This window comes from Marmota monax, unplaced genomic scaffold, assembly GCF_021218885.2.
Source record: "Marmota monax isolate L192 unplaced genomic scaffold, Marmota_monax_Labrador192_F-V1.1 WCK01_AAM20220418_F8-fsc00125, whole genome shotgun sequence".
Lineage (NCBI taxonomy): Eukaryota > Metazoa > Chordata > Mammalia > Rodentia > Sciuridae > Marmota > Marmota monax.
The window spans coordinates 8,291,554-8,307,488 of NW_026695235.1; the positions used below are offsets into that span (position 1 = coordinate 8,291,554).

General features: G+C 51.4%; 1 long non-coding RNA gene across 1 annotated transcript; it reads left to right on the forward strand.

The window, feature by feature from the left end:
• Positions 1-12,653: 12,653 nt before the first annotated feature.
• On the forward strand, positions 12,654-14,403 carry LOC124089278 (uncharacterized). The gene is made up of 2 exons (XR_009226229.1): positions 12,654-12,792; positions 12,997-14,403. It is a non-coding gene; the product is annotated as an uncharacterized LOC124089278 (long non-coding RNA).
• The last annotated feature ends 1,532 nt before the right edge of the window (positions 14,404-15,935 follow it).

The following is a 15,935-nucleotide window of genomic DNA, read 5'->3' on the forward strand; positions in this document are numbered from 1 at the left end:
TGGACTCTCTCCACCACCCTGCTCCAGAGGACGTTTAAACACCTGTGCCTTCACCTCGGACCTTGAACTCACTGGTGGAAAACTCTCCTTTCCTCTTCAATCAAATGAAGGTGACTGCACTGGTTCCCTGTGGCCACCATAACTCAGTGCCACCAACCAGGTGGTTTAAAACAGCAGAAATTCATCCTCTGTCAGTTCTGGAGACCAGAAGCTCAAAGTCAAAGTACCAGCAGGGTTGATCCTTCCTAAGGATGGTCAGGGGGATGCGTTGGCTCCCGGTGCTGCATACCTACAGGCGCATCCGTGTCTCTTCATCTGTCCTCACGTGGCCCTGTCCTCTCCATGTGTCCCTGCGTCTTTCTCTTTTCATAAAGAACGAGCTGTGTGGGACTCAGGGCCCACTACTCCAGCAGGACCTCAGCTGTACCAATCACATCCGTAACAACCCAATGTCCAGTAAGGTCATGTTGTGAGGTCCTGGGGTTAGGACTTCTGCAAATAGCTTTGAGGGACACAATGGGACCTGGAGCAGGGACCCGAGGCAGGGCCCTGGCCGACTCTGCACACATGCAGACTTTCCTCTTGGTGGCCCAGAGATGCACCTTTCCATCTGAGGTTGAAACTCAGGAGGTCCCTCCCTCCTGCCCAAGCCCCTGCCCAATCCCCTGCACACAGCCTCTACCACAGCTGGTCTCTGGTCTCTGCTCTTCAGCCCTGAAACCAAGGCTGCATTTCATGTTTCCACACACACCCATGTGTAGACTCTGGGCTCCCAGCAGGAGGAGATGATTCTAATGATTCTAAATCCATTTGAAAGCATCTGTCCCCAGCAGGGTCACCAGACTTTGCAAATGAAAATACATTTAAACTTGAATTTCAGTTTTTCATATACTTAAGTCCCATGTGATATTTGGAATCCATATATCTCATAAAATTATGAAATTAAAGTGTAAAGGGGTGTCCTGTATTTTATCCAGTAAGCCATCACCCCCTTCTACAAGAAAATCCTTCAGGTGTATCGAGGGTCACTCCATCTGCCCTGCAGACTGCAGGCTCTTTGTGTAACGGCTATTAAAAGAAAAACCTTAAGAAAGTCAAATTTAACAGTTTAATTGAGCAAAGGACGATCATGAGTTGGGCAGCTCTAGGCTTGAATCAGAACAGATTCTAAGAACTCCGTGGTCAGGCAGCTTTTATGGACAGAAAGTGGAAATGAGGTCCAGAGACACCTTGATTAGTGACAGCTTGGAGCTTGGCCTGTGTGACTCATTTGGTGCCTGTGATTGACTAGAGCTGCAGTTGACTGGGTCTGGGCTATTAATTACAAGATTAATACAGTCCTCTGTGGGGGATGGGCTCCAGGACCCAGTGGCATACCAAGATCCAAGGCCCTCAAGCCCCTGGTACAACATGGTGCAGTGCTGGCTTATAACCTGTGCACATCCTCCCTAGGGTTTAAATCGCCTCTGGATCACTTACAGTTCCCGATACAATGCAAATGCTACATAAGTGGTTGCTACACTGTGCTGTTTAGGGAATAATGATAAGAAGTCTGTACACACTCAGGACAGCCACAGGTTTAGGTGATTTCTGTCTGTAGCGAGGTGACTCTTTGGAGGCAGAACCTGCGGACACAGGGGGAGGACACTGCTCCTCAGCTGGGCTTGGGCTGAGCTTGCGTGCTAAGGAAGGTCGTCAAATAAGGACTCCAGCGTCCTCAGGCCAACACCCACGGAGGCAGAGGCACTATAAGATGTGACAAGGAGCCCAATGGGGACTTTAAAACCGTATCCAACAATTCCCAACAGGTAGCTCCAGGGAAGGTCGGGCATGGCCCACAGTGAGATCCGTGTCCACTGTCCTCATTGTTCTTCTCGTGCTCGATGACATTCCTGGGTTTACCTAAATCGTCTGTGTGCCGTGACTTTCAAAGTTTTCCAAAATGCTGCCACGGCTCTCTCTGGGGACTCCCCACGACAGTCCTCTTCCTCAGACCAGCTCTTCTTACCCAGACCTACAGGGAGCCCCTGCCCTGGCCTGGGAGCCCTTTCTGCTCTCCTGGCCTGTCCTGGTCATGGCGCTGGACAGGGCTCCTTGGCAGCCCCGTGACCCCCACGGTGACCTCCTGTTGATAGCGGGCAGAGGCGAGCCTCTCGCCTGGCTGTGGAAAGTGGCTGCAGAGGTCCCAGAACTCACTGCCCTCCGCCCTGCACCAGGATCCCGACCAGCCCAGCTGGGTGGCCATGCCCAGCGTTAGACCAGCCTGACCACAGCTCTGCTCTGGGAGTGAGCTTGCCCTCGCTCTTTGTAGGTGAGAATAGAAATGTCCCTCTAAGAGCGGGGCCTGTTGCTAGCAAGAAGCATATTTTTTTTCTGAGATTGGATTTCTAACTTTTCAGGGAGTTTGGCATCTATTCCTGACCCTCCACCTGCCTGTCCCTCCTTTAGGCCATGCCCCTGTACCCTGTCATGTGAAAATCTAATTCTGCACTATGCCAAGAAGGCCCCACACGCCCTGCGGGGCCCCACCAGCTGCTCTGTCTACACCCACATGGTGCCAGGTGGTTGGAATTCACTTTTTTTTTTTCATTTTCCAACTTTATTCCACATCTCTTTCTGGTGCCTTATAGATGGGATTGGTGGTTACATATTGGTGCTGCCCACAATAGGACAACACGATTGGCCACTCTCACTCCCCAGCACTTCCCCTCCCTCCTCTGCCCCACCCCTTGGGCCCTGTTCTCTACTCATCTCTCTTTGGGTTTCATGAGACCCCCCCCACCCCTCTTTTCCTTTTTCCTCTCTAGTTTCTGCATATGAGAGAAAACACACAACTCTTGACCTTCTGAGTTTGGCTTATCCTGGTGGATGGACCCTCGTTCCATACACTTTCCTGGAAATGACATGAGTTCCTTCTCCTTTACGGCTGAGTCATACTCCTTTGGGGGTGTGTACCCCGTTTTCTTTGTCTACTCATCCGTTGATGGACACTAGGCTGGTTCCATAGTCAGGCTGCTGTGAATCGTGCTGCTATAAACCTGGGTGTGCTGTGCCACAGTAATAGGGTTCTTCAGGGTAAATACCGAGGAGTGGCATAGTCGGGTCATATGGTGGTTCCGTGCCTAGTTTTATGAGGAACCTTCATAATGATTTCCATAGTGGTTGTACGAATTGACAATCCACCAAAAATCTTCCTTTTCTCCACACCTCTCCAGCATTTATTATCAGTTGTGTTCTTGATGGCTGCCATTTTTACTGGTCTGAGATAAAATCTCAGTGTGGTTTTGATTTGCATTTCCCTAATTGCTAGGGATGGTGAACACTTTTTCACGTGTTTATTGGCCATTTGTATTTCTTCTTTTGAGAAATGTCTGTTTAATTAATTTGCCCATTTATTAATGGGGTTATTTGATTTGGGGGGTAAAGTTTTTTGAGTTCCTTATATATTCTAGATATTAATCCTCTGTCAGAAGAGTAGCTATAAAAAATTCCCTCCCATTCTGTGGGTTCTCTCTTTTATTCCTAACTGATTCCTTTGCTGTGCAGAAACTTTTAAATTTGATGCTGTCTCATTTATTAACTCTTGGCATTATTTCCTGAGCTTTAGGGTCCTATTGAGAGAGTCATTGCCCGTCCCTATATTCTGGAGAGTAGACCCTACATGTTCTCCTAGGACTTGCATAGTTTCTGATCTAATTCTGAGGTCTTTGGTCCATTTTGAGTTGATTTTTGTGCAGGGTGAGAGATAAGGGTCTAGTTTCATTCTCTACATAAGGATAACCAGTGTCCCAGCTGTCTTTTCTCCAATGTGTATTTGGGCACCTCTGTCGAGGATCAATGGCTGTAGATGTGGGTTTGTCTCTGAGTCCCCTATTCTGCACCATTGGCCTGTGTCTTTTTATGCCAGTACCATGCAGTTTTTGTTCCTATAGCTCTGTAGTATAATTCGAAGTCAGGTATTGGGATACCTCTAGCTTTGCTTTTTTGGGGTAAAATTGCTTTGGCTATTCTGGATCTTTTATTGTTCCAAATGAATTTTAGGACTATTTTTTGTCTAGTTCTGTAAAGGATGTCATTGGCATTCTGAAGGAGGTTGAATTGAATTTTTTGGATTTCGTTTGGTAGTATGGCCATTTTAGCAATGTTAATTCTGCCTCTCCAAGAACATGGACGGTCTTTCATCTTCTGAGGTCTTCTTCAATCTCTTTTCTCAACATTCATAGTTTTCATTGTAGAGCTCTTTCACCTTCTTGGTTAGATTTATTCCTAGGGTTTTTTTGTTTTTGTTTTTTTTTCTTTGGCAGCTATTGTAAATGGGATTGTTTTGTGATTTCTTTCTCAGCAGATTCATCGTTGGTCTATAGGACAGCTATTGATTTGTATGTTAATTTTGTAACCTGCTACTTTGTCAGATTGGTTCATCGGTTCTAGCAGTCTCTTAGTGGAGTGTTTTGGGTCCTCTAAGTGTAGGATCATGTCATCTGCAAAGAGTAATAACTTGACGTCTTCCTTTTCTATTTTTATCTCTTTTATTTCCTTCTCTTGCTTGATTCTGGCTAGAGATTCTAGCACTATATTAAACAGGAGTGATTAGAGTGGACAGCCTAGTCATGTCCCAGATTTTAAAGGAAATGCTTCCAGTTTTACCCCATTTACTATGAGGTTGGCCTTGGGTTTCCCTACATAGTCTTTATAATGTTGAGGCAGGCTCCTTCTATTCCTAGTCTCTTTGGTGTTTTTATCATGAATGAGTGCTGAATCATGTCAAAGGCCTTCTCTGCATCTATTGAGATGACTAAGTGATTTTTGTCCTTAATTCTGTTTGTGTGATGAATTACATTTATTGATTTGTGCATATTAAACCAATCTTGCATCCCTGGAAAGAAAACACAATGTGGTCATGGTACAATCTTCTTATTATGTTGTTGAATGTGATTCGCTGACATTTTATTAAGGATTGTGGCATCTAAGTTCATCAGGGATGTGGGTCTGTAGTTTTCTTTCCTTGATGTCCTTATCTGGCTTTGGCATAAGTTGATACTGGCCTCCTATAATGAATCGGGAGTGCTCCGTCCCTTTCTATTTCATGGAATAACTTGAGGAGCATCGGCATTAGTTCTTCTTTAAAGGTCTGGAAGAACTCTGCTGAGAATCTACCTGGTCCAGGGCTTTTCTTTGTTGGAAGGCTTTTTATTACTGCTTGTATCTTATTACAAGTTATTGATCTCTTTAGGTTTTTCTGTGTCCTGTTGATTCCATTTCGGCAGATCACATTTGTCTAGAAATGTATCTGTTTCTTCCAGGTTTTTCAATTTACTGGAATATAAGTTTTCAAAGTAGTCCCTGATGCTCTGCTGTGGAACCCACTCCTGATTGTGGGGGAAGCCTCACGTCGGTTCTGATTCTCCTGGAGAATCTCAAAGGATAAGATGAGTGTAGGGAGCCCAAGAGCTTGGGTGCAGCGGGTGCCGTGGAGGAAGCCACCCCTGGCGCAGGCAGACAGACAGCAAGACGGGCTGAGGGCACCGAGCAGGTCAACAAAATATGAAACAGGTGGACACCCACATGCTGACCTCCCTCCCCCAGCCAGGTGGGCTCACCTGCTATGGTCAGATGACAGCCATGAAGAATGCAGACTGTCCTCCTGTCACTGAAACCTCGCTGTTCCTCGAAGCAGATCCCTAAACCTTCTTCCCCACAATTGTCCCCAGCAGAACTGGAGGTGACCCTACCTGAGCCGTGGGTCCCTGACCAAGCCTTCTCTGGCCCTCACGCCCCTCTCAGGATTGCCAGTCTCTTTACAGTGAGAAGTATGAGCAGAAGACTCCCCCAGGAACTGGAAATTCTCATCAGCCCCTCCCGCTGTGACCTTGGACTGACCTAGCCATGAAGCATCCAAAGAGTTGTCCTCTGAGGAGGGTGCTGGGGATGGAACCCGAGGCCTTGAGCGCGCTAGGCAAGCGCTGTGCCACGGAGCTGCACCCCAGCGGAGTGTCCCTTTAACAGAACTGTGTCCAGCTCTGGGCAGTCACTGTGGTCTCAACACCCTGCTCAGGCTGGTGATGTGCAGAAGTGACAGATCTAGGGAGCCACCAGAGTCTGCAGGGAGTTTTTGTCTCAATTAAATTTATTTTTAACTGCTACATAAAAGCATAAAAGTTGTCCTTATGCACAGGATACCAGGGATGTTCTTATACATGTTTACTCTGTATCACGTTAAGTCAGGGTAGAGCTCTGGCTCCTCAAACGCGGATGGCTTTACACAGAACATTCCCGTCCCCTCCAGGTTCTTGAAGCGCACATTGACATAATCTGTAGTCATTCGGCAGCCCAACAGCACCAGGACTTCTGGCTCCTGTCCAACCTCCCTTAGTCCCTGTGGACACCCGTTTCTGCCTCCCTCCCCCTGCTCTCCCCAGCCCCTGGCAACTACCCTGCCAGCCTCAACTTCTCTGAGACCAGCTCTCTCCTGCTCACATATGAGTGACATTGTATCATACTTGTCTTCTTGTGCCTGGCTTTGTTCACTTGACACATGACCTCTAGTTCCACCTGTATTGTGACAAATGGTGGGATTTCATTTTTCATAGATGAATAATATTCCATCATGTCTGCACCCCACATTTTTTTTAATCCATTCATCAGTTGATGGATGCTGAGATTGTTTTCACTTCTTAGCTGCTGTGAATCATGCTGCAAAGGCAGGAGAGGGTAAGTGTCTCCTGGAGATTCGGATTCCATTTCCTTTGGGAACACACCCACAGTTGCTGGGTCATGGGGTAGTTCTATGTTTTATTTTTGGGGGAACCTCCACACTGTTTGCCCCCATGACTAGGCCAACTTTCATTCCTACCAATGGTGCAAAAGGGCTGTTTTTCCTCACATTGCAGGGGATGCTTCTGTTGGTTTTATGTTTTGCTCATTTGTTTTTTAAAACAAGAAATGCCATTTTCATGTCCTGATCTAAAATGTCCCCATGCCCACCCTGAGGGGGGACACACTGAGTAGGGCTGAGCTGGGCGGCTCACCAACTCCAAAATGCTTCTCCTGTGCTTCTTCCCCAAGGCCTGCGAGGTCCAGGATCCTTGCCGTGGGGACCTCCCGCCGTCTGTGTCTAGAGCAGGCCCACAGCAAGCTGCCCCGAGACTCTTCCTGCTTACCACTCTAGCTTCTCCCTGACTTGGGCTCCAAACCCACCAGAAAAGCTTGAACCTGCTGTCATGGACCCCTCTGACCCACTGGGCAGAGACCCACCTGGCAAGAGCCCTGCAGGTGCCAGGGGTGTTCAACGAGGGGGCGGGCAGTGCACCTCTCAGCGGGGACAACGGTGGTCCTGCCTCCCGTTCCCCTGAAGAGCAGCCCTGGAGCTGGCCTTCGGGGCGGACAAGCCCATCCTTTCCCCTGTTTTCTGCTGGTGGACACTGAGCCCGCAACCAGCAACACCTGCTCCACTTCACTGGGCTCTTTGGAGGATCCCAACTCCCCTATCCCACGTCCACATACGGGAACCCCTTGTCCAGGCAGAGAGAGAGAGAGAGAGAATTTCAGGTCATGCAGCCTGTCCTGAGAGAACTGGAGGCTTTGGGCCTAACGTGGGGCTCTGAGCTTCTTTGCAGGGGGTGACTGCAGCCAGAACAGGGAACCAGAAGCCCCGAGGCCACCCCAGTTCGGGCAGGGGTCACAGGGGTCACAGGGGTCGTACAGAGCACACATTTCTCTGGGTTTGTTTTTTCTCTACCTACAAAGAAACAGAAGCAGAGGTCAAGCATATGAGCGCAGAGGCTCATTATGACCACGAGAGGGGCAGGGAGACTGGCGGCACCAGAGAAAGGCTTTGAAGATCCCGGGGCTGGCTGCAGGGAGGAGCCCGGAGCCCGGGCTCTAATTAACGCCCATAAAGGTCTTCTTATCGGCTCCCCCTGTGCGCTGGCAGGAGGGTGGCGGAGCGCTAGTCCAGCCCTGTTTGTTCCGGCCACAAAAGGGGCTGTGGTGGATGTGATCCTCAGAAACGTCACCGCATGCAGAGCAGACCACCAGGGTGATGTGGGCAGGACAGCCCCCGCCTCCCCGAGAGCAAATGAAGCCCCTTTGGGACCCTTTGGGAAGCCCGTGGCTCGAGGGGAGTGAGACCCAAGGCACCTTTGGTCAGCCGCGCTTGCTACTAAGGAGGACACAGCTGGGGCCACTCTGGACGGAGAAAAGCCACCTGCACACAGTCAGGGCAATCTGCCCCGGGGACATGGGGACATGGCCCATGCTTGCCAAAGGAGAAAGGGATCCAGCTGACCTCAGCAGTCCTCTCAGGAAAATGGGAATTAAACCCAAGGAGCAGGACGTTGTAGGCAGGCCAGTTCCACAAACCAGTGAACAGCAAGGCCACATGTGGTCCAGGGCCCCGGTGACCAGGGGTGCAACGTTCCCCACACTTCCTAGATGCTGGCTGAGCCGGGCACCCCTGGGGGGAGCCCAGGAGGGGCAGCAAGGAGAAGAACCCAGAACTGGAGAATGAGAGTGACAATAATGACATCGGAACTTTAAAGGGACTTGGGTGAAATGACTTAGGTTGTAAAGATGACAGAAAGGTGGGTTGGGGTTGTGGCTCAGCGGTAGAGCGCTCGCCTAGCACGTGCAAGGCCCTGGGGTCGAGCCTCAGCGTCACATGAAAATAAATAAATAAATAAAGGTATTGTGTCCAACCAAAAAATAAATATTAAAAAAAATTACAGAAACACACTAACAATGTGTGCCTCAGCTACCATCGGGGCCTAGATTATGTCCCCCAGAGTCTGGGGGTTGGAGTCCTATGAACTAGCCCCTGGACCTCGGGCAGCTGTGTGGGAGACAGGGTCTTCATGAAGAAAGGGAAGGAAAAGGAGGGTGGACCCCACCCCGAGACCCACCCCAATCCGATTGGTGTTTTTATGGGAATCTTTGGACCCACAGAGACTCCAAAGCGCACAGAGCAGGGGCCGTGGCAACAGGTGAGAAGCCAGGCTGGAAGCCCAGGAGAAATCCAAGGTGTGGACACCTGGGCCTGGACGTCCTGCCTCTAGGTCTGTGAGGAAAGGCAGTTCTGGTGTTCAAGCCCCTGGCAAACCCTGACAGAGCGCACCAGGGAGCCAGGGCCCAGGGCCCCCCATCTAGATGTCTGGGGTAGCGTACTGCAAGACGGCAGGGCCACCACCCAGGCCCCCGGGACACCAGCTCAGGCCTGGCTCTGTAACTCTGGGGGTGGGGGGGCAGGTGAGGCAGAGCTGGAGGCTCCTTGAGGTGCCCCTCCTCCAGGCAGCCTGCCCTGACTGCTGCCCCCTCCTGTGCTCCAGAGAGCCTCCAGCCCGGCCCATGGGGTGAAGGAACACAGCATGGTGTTTCCTCACACAAGCAGAAAGAGAGCTGGCTCTCCTGCTTCTGGGAGGAGGAAAGGAAATGAAGAGAGCAGGTCAGAGAGACACTGGCCAGCACCCCGCCCACGGCAGCTCGGTCCCCAGCCAAGATGTGGACGCAACCTGCGCCCAACGATGATAAACCGATAAAGAAAATGCAGTGAGCGCCCAGCCTTGAAGACGGAGGCCCTGTGTTTAAAGCCACACTGAAGAGCCTGGAGAAGGAGATACCGCCTGTTGTCACTAGTGTGCAGAAGCTAAAAACCGGGTCCCTTAGGAGACGAGCGTAGAATGGCAGTCACCAGAGGCAGGAGACAGGTGGACACCCAGTACCAAGGTGCAGGTGGTCAGGAGGAATGACTTCTAAGGTTCTCCGCAGCAATCGCATGAGTGCTTCCAGGGAGCTGGGAGAGGGCGTGGGATGTCTGCAACACAGGGAAGTGGGGCGGGGTTAAGGTGCTAAGGTGACATGGAGCCGCCCACATGACCATCTCACATTGTGTGTGAGTATTGAAATACACACTGCACCCCACAAACGCAGTCCAGTATTATCTGTGTCAATTAAAAATTCAAGTTAGAAACAAAAAGAATTTGGATGGCTTTGGAGAGGGAAAACAATATCAGGTTGCTAGAATGTTCTTGGTTACATTGAATAGCCTGGGGATAGGAGGAGAGACAATCCATTCCAGAGACCACAATAGCTGGGGAGGTGAACAAGGTCAACCCGGGGCTTTGCAGACAAAAGGAGGAAGAGGCAGGATAAGGGCTGGGACAGGGATCCCAGAGGGAGGAAGGGCTCCTTCCCATCTACCAGAACCCACGCTGGCACCCTGGGTCACCCCATGGGGGCAGGGACTCTGCCTTCAGACTGGGACATCTGCTGATGGCAGTCCCTGAGCATCTGCAGAGGTGACACCGTTTTACCTTTATCTTCACACAAAAAAACACTATTTGGTTTAAGGGTTTCTGAAAAACTAAGATAATTTTTTTTTTTAATGCTAGGAATTATTTGCTGTTCTTCTAGGATGCTAAAGCGATGGGAAAAAAAACTCTATCTAGGGTAGAATTATTTCTCAAACACGTTAACGTCCTCACAATGTGAGCCCAGTGCTATGCGTACAGCAAGAGGGGTGACATCTGCTCTGAGAGACCCAGGCAATGAGTTAATCAGTCCCAGGCACAAGGCAAACCACTGAACTAACAACAGGAGTCCAGGCTAGGGTCGGGCCATGTGTCGATTACACAGAGCAGTGAGCCTCAGAGCCAGCGGCAGGAGTGTGTGATTTATCGTGGCATCCTGAACTCCCCCCATTTCCTTTTCTGAAGTTTCTAACAAAGGGAACAAAATGTTCTATGCACAAGCAATATTGGTGCACATTCCTTCTCTTTGCCACTCTCTCTGACCCTCAGGGCTTGGCCTCCACTTGTCCCCAAGTCAGGTCCAGACAGCTGCAGCTCAGACTGCCCAGAATCAGCTAATCCCGGGTCCACAGGCTGCGTTGGGTCTGGGTGGACAGAACTTCCCCTTCCCGGTATTTTCATTGGGTTTTCTCATCTATTCCACCAACTCTGTAGGTTAGGACAGGCATGTTCTCTCTCTCCCCCTCTTTCTTTCTCCTTCTCTCTCTTCTCCCTCTCTCTCCTGCTCTCTCTCTCCCTCTTCCTCCCTCTCTCCCCTCCCTCCCTCTTCCTCCCTTTCTCCCCTCCCTCCCTCCCTCTCCCTCCCTCCCCCTTCCCTCCATCTCTCTCTCTCCCCCCTTCCCTCTCTCTCTCTTCCTCTCTCTCCTCCTTCTCTTTCTCCTCCCTCTCCCTCCCTCTCCCTCCCCCTCCCTCTCCCTCCCTCCCCTTCCCTCCCTCTCTCTCTCTCCCTCCCTCTCTCTGTCTCTCTCTCCCTCTCTCTCCTCCCTCTCCCTCCTGCTCTCTCCCTCTCTCTCTGTCCCTCCCTCTCTCCCCTCCCTCCCCCTTCCCTCCCCCTCTCTCTCTCCCTCTCTCTCCCCCTTCCCTCTTTGTCTCTCTCTCCCTCCCTCTCTCTCTCTTTCCCCCTTCCCTCTCTCTCCCCCTTCCCTCTCCCTCTCTCTCCCTCCCTCTCTCCTTCTCCCTCCCTCTCTCTCCCTCTCTCTCTCTCCCTCCCTCTCCCTCTCTCTCCCTCTCTCTCCCCCTTCCCTCTTTGTCTCTCTCTCCCTCTCTCTCTCTGCCTCTCTCTCCCTCCCTCTCTCTCTTTCCCCCTTCCCTCTCTCTCCCCCTTCCCTCTCCCTCCCTCTCTCTCCCTCTCTCTCTGCCTCTCTCTCCCTCCCTCTCTCTCTATCCCCCTTTCCTCTCTGTCTCTCTCTCCCTCCCTCCCTCTCCCTCCCTCTCCCTCCCTCTCCCTCTCTCTCCCCGCCCCCCCTTCCCCTCTAGCACAGAGGTCAACACCGCCCACACAAGTCCACCCACCAAGAAACCCTACTCTCACCTCCGAGGCCACAGGTGGCGCCATGGCCTGCAGTGAGCACCAACCCCTGACCAGCTCCAGATTCCCTGGGCCCAGAGCTTCCCTCCCGAGCAGGACAGCAAGCATTCTACAGAAGATGTCCACCTGGCCTGCCCCAGCGCCGGCTCTGGACCAACCTGACCCTCTCTGTGTGGAAGCTGGTGCAGCCCTGCTCCTGGGCAGGGTGGAAGGACATTCAAACAAGCAAAATGTCCCCCAAAGGCTTCCTATTGTGCCTGGACAGAGACTGCAGCTCACATTCAGGGTGACTCGGGGCATATGATTGTGTTTCTTTTTTCTTCCAGAAAAAAAAAAAAAATCTCAGGTGACTTATTGGTCACAAATGCCAATATCCTGGCAACTGCTAGGATTAGACCCAGCTGCACGGAGGGTCCCCGCAGACCCCCCCGGCACACCCGGGCCACTCTCCCTCAGTCGTCCCTGTTTCTGTCTCATCTGTCTCTGCCTCTTCCCCACGGTCTCTCTCCTCTCTGGCACATGTGCGCACACACACGCACACTCACGCACACACACACATGCACACACCCCTCTGAGTGTCGGACTCAGCCCCCCGTCTCTGGAACACTCCTCACTGTCCCCCTGGCCCTTCCTGCAGTGGTGCAGTGCCCTCCCTCACTGGCACCCATGATATAAGGTGCCAACATTTTCACAGCGCCTGACCCACCACTGACCCCAGCCCAGCCAGGCCGGGCTCTGGACAGGATGTGGAGAGCCTGCCCCTCGGTGGGCTGAGCACAAGCCCTGGGCAGGCGGGGAGGACTGCACTGCCAGGTGGCGGGGAGGTGGCAGGAGAAAGGACGGCTCAGGAGTCTGGTTTCAGACGCTGGCTGGGTGGCATTGCTGCTCCTCAAAGCAAGTACCAAGCTAGAGGACCTGTCCTGGAGGCCTGGACCAGGATGTGGCCTGGGGCCATTTGAGGTGAGAGACGTGGAAGAGAAGAAACCAGTCCGAGTTTCTTCTGGTTTCTTCTCTTCTTTTTCTTTGGTTTCTTCTGGTTTCTTCTTTTCAGCCAGACGGGGAGAGGGGTAGGTGGCTGGGACGCACGCAGGTGTAAGTTGGCAAGGGCCACACACTGTGTCCCACGGGCAGCAGCTCAAACAGCACACGTTCATCCTCTCACAGCTCTTGAGGCCAGAAGTCCAAGATGGAGACAGGGGCAGGACGGGTGTCTCCAGAGCTGGCTCCCTGCCCCTTCGCGGGCCGTCCTCTGCCGTCTCCCCTGGCTTCTCTGCACTCCAGCTGCAGACAGATGGGGACCCACCAGAGGACCTCGCTTCACCTTCATCCTGCATGCAGGACACACACGTGTGTGCGTGAGTGTGCAGAACTCGGGACACAGGCAAACGGAGCAACGGCTGTTTGAGGCCTGCAACTGCAGGGTTTTATTCCATCAGTAAAGATGTACATCTCCCAGGACTTAGGGCTTCCCGATAAATGTAATCGAGTTTTAAAGATAAAACTGGACTTATTAAAGGTACAGCTTTCCATAGGTGTGTTTTTTTGCCCCTGAATTACGTACAATCTCCTTATTTTTGTTATTATAGTGTTGAAGTGGATGGAGGTCTCCTGTTTTAATATTCTTTTTTTTCCACTGAGCCACATCCCCAGCCCTTTTTGTATTTTATTTAGAGACAGGGTCTCACTGAGTTGCTTAAGGGCCTCACTAAATTGCTGAGGCTGACTGATCTTGTGATTGTTAGGATGGCCTTAGGCCTGAGACTAAGCAACTCCATTTTAAAAACTCCAGTTTAACCTGCCGTTCACCAGGCACACCACAGAGCCCTCCAGTGTGGCCTCAGAAAAGTCACCTCCCCTCACCCTGATAAACAGAGGGAAGCCCCTGGCAGGCTGTCCTCGCCTGATAAGAGGGAAAAGTGAGAAGATCAGGGTGGAGACCACCAGACCAGACGTTTCTGACCCCAGGGTAAATGATGTCACTGAGAAATCCAGTGGTAGCTGATAAGGATTGAAAGAGGGGTCAAAAAAAAACCAAAATTTAGTATAAATGATAGAGCAAAGGAACAAGGATGCCCTCGAGCTGGAGAGCCTGCTGAGGACCTGACATCCCATCACTGTCATCATTCCCTGAGCCTCCGCCTGATCCTCACTGCTCTCACACTCCACAGCCTCATCTGGACCTTGGTGAGAGCCGCAACGCCTCCCTAAGACCCCCTCCTCTACTGGGCGTCCACTCCACACCAGGAAAAGCCTGCTTTGGTTCCAGACCTGATCCCCATGGTCTGAGTGAGTGTGCATCTGCTGGACATAAAGCCTAAGGCTTGAGACTTTTGAGCTTAGCACACAGAGGGAATGTCTGTCACGAGCCTGTCATGATCAAGTGCATTTGCAGTGCTTACAATTAATCTAGAGTTTTTTGTTGTGAATTAATTCATCTAGAATTGTTTGCTGTGAATTGATCATGGCTATTGCAGTGCCTAGCATTAAGGATTGTCGTTTTCTTGATTAAGAACCTGTAGAGTGAAATTGTATGGAGTAATTTGAGTGAATAAAGCATTGAAAGAGGCACAAGGGCGTGGACATTCTTTATTTCTCCCCTCGACTGCATACATCGAAATTTTGTCCCCTCGACACAGTGATCCCCTGCCTCGGCCTCCCAAGCTGCTGGGGTCACAGGTGGGCGCGGCCACTCCCAGCTCCTTTCTTTTTTAATTACCTTTATATTTTAGGGCAGTTCTAGGCTCACAGCAAATGGATCAGAAGGTACAGAACATTTCCACCAGCCCCTGCCCCACACCTGCCCAGCCTCCCCCACCTCGCACATCCCAAACCAGAACACCTGTTTTTTAACAGTTTTAATCCATTTGAACAACCATGAATATTCCCAAGCCTTCTGACAACGAAAAATCAGCATGTGCCTACCGGCCAGGCCTAGAACTGGTAGACTGCCCTGGCTGGTAGGCACATACTTTTTTTCCAGAAGTCCTCACGCCAAGAGCGAGGCCCACGACGGGGCAGGCAGCCTCCTCCCTCTGCCCGGCCACTCTGCCCCGGGCACCACGGCTCTTGACCTTAGCAGTTTCGGGCCTGGCTTTCCAGGGCTGACCAGTCTCCCTCTCACCCCACTTCAGAGAGGGGACACTGGTCAACTAAATCACGGTCTCTGTGGCTGCCCACGGGAGGCAGAGACACCACAGACATGAAAGACCCCACGTCCCATGGAGACAGGGCTCAGGGGGGCTATTGGGGCACACTGCAGAAGTGGCTCCAGCTAAGCACGGTGGCCAGCCCACTACAAGGAGCAAGTGTCTCCACCTCAGAGGAAATTTTTAAAATAAGGACATTTTTCAAGGAAATCTGGCCAGTCTTCCCACTGATGCTGGAAACAGGCCACTTCAGAAACAGGCAGAGGACTTGGAATGGCATCTCCCCAGAGAAACACAGATGGCCAAGGGCACATCCCATCTAGACACCCTCGACATCACCCATCATCAGGGAAACACAAGTCAAAACCATGACCTTGCCTTATGAAGAGGACTGTCACCAAACACCAACAGAAAATAGCAAGTGTTGTCCAGGACTTGGAGAAATCAGAAGCCTTGTGTTGCTGGTGGAAATGTGAAGTGGTATGGAGCTGTGGAAGACTGCAGGGCTGGCCACGAGGGTCAAACGTTCATTACCAAATACCTCAGCAACTGACCTTCAAAGGAGTCACAGGAAAGAATGGAGAGCAGGGGTTTATACACCAGGGTTCACTATTCGCAGGAGCTAAGGGGTGGGTCTGCCACCCACCACGGAGGAGCAGACACACAAGATATGCGCATCCATTTAATGAAATGTTACTGAGCCTTAAAAAGGAATGACCTCTGACCTGTGCCACCAGAGAACCTTGAGGACATATGTGAAATGAAATATGCTGGTCAAAAAGGACCAACACCAAATGTCTCTGCTTACAGGAGTCACCCGCATGACCAAATCGTAAGGACAGAAAGTAGGAGGGGGAGAGGAGGTGTGTGTGGTGGGCAGAGTGTGGGCTGTTCAGGGGGGATAGTGGTGGGCTCATGCCGGTGTGTGTCCAGCCTGCCCTGAACTGTACCTCAGGT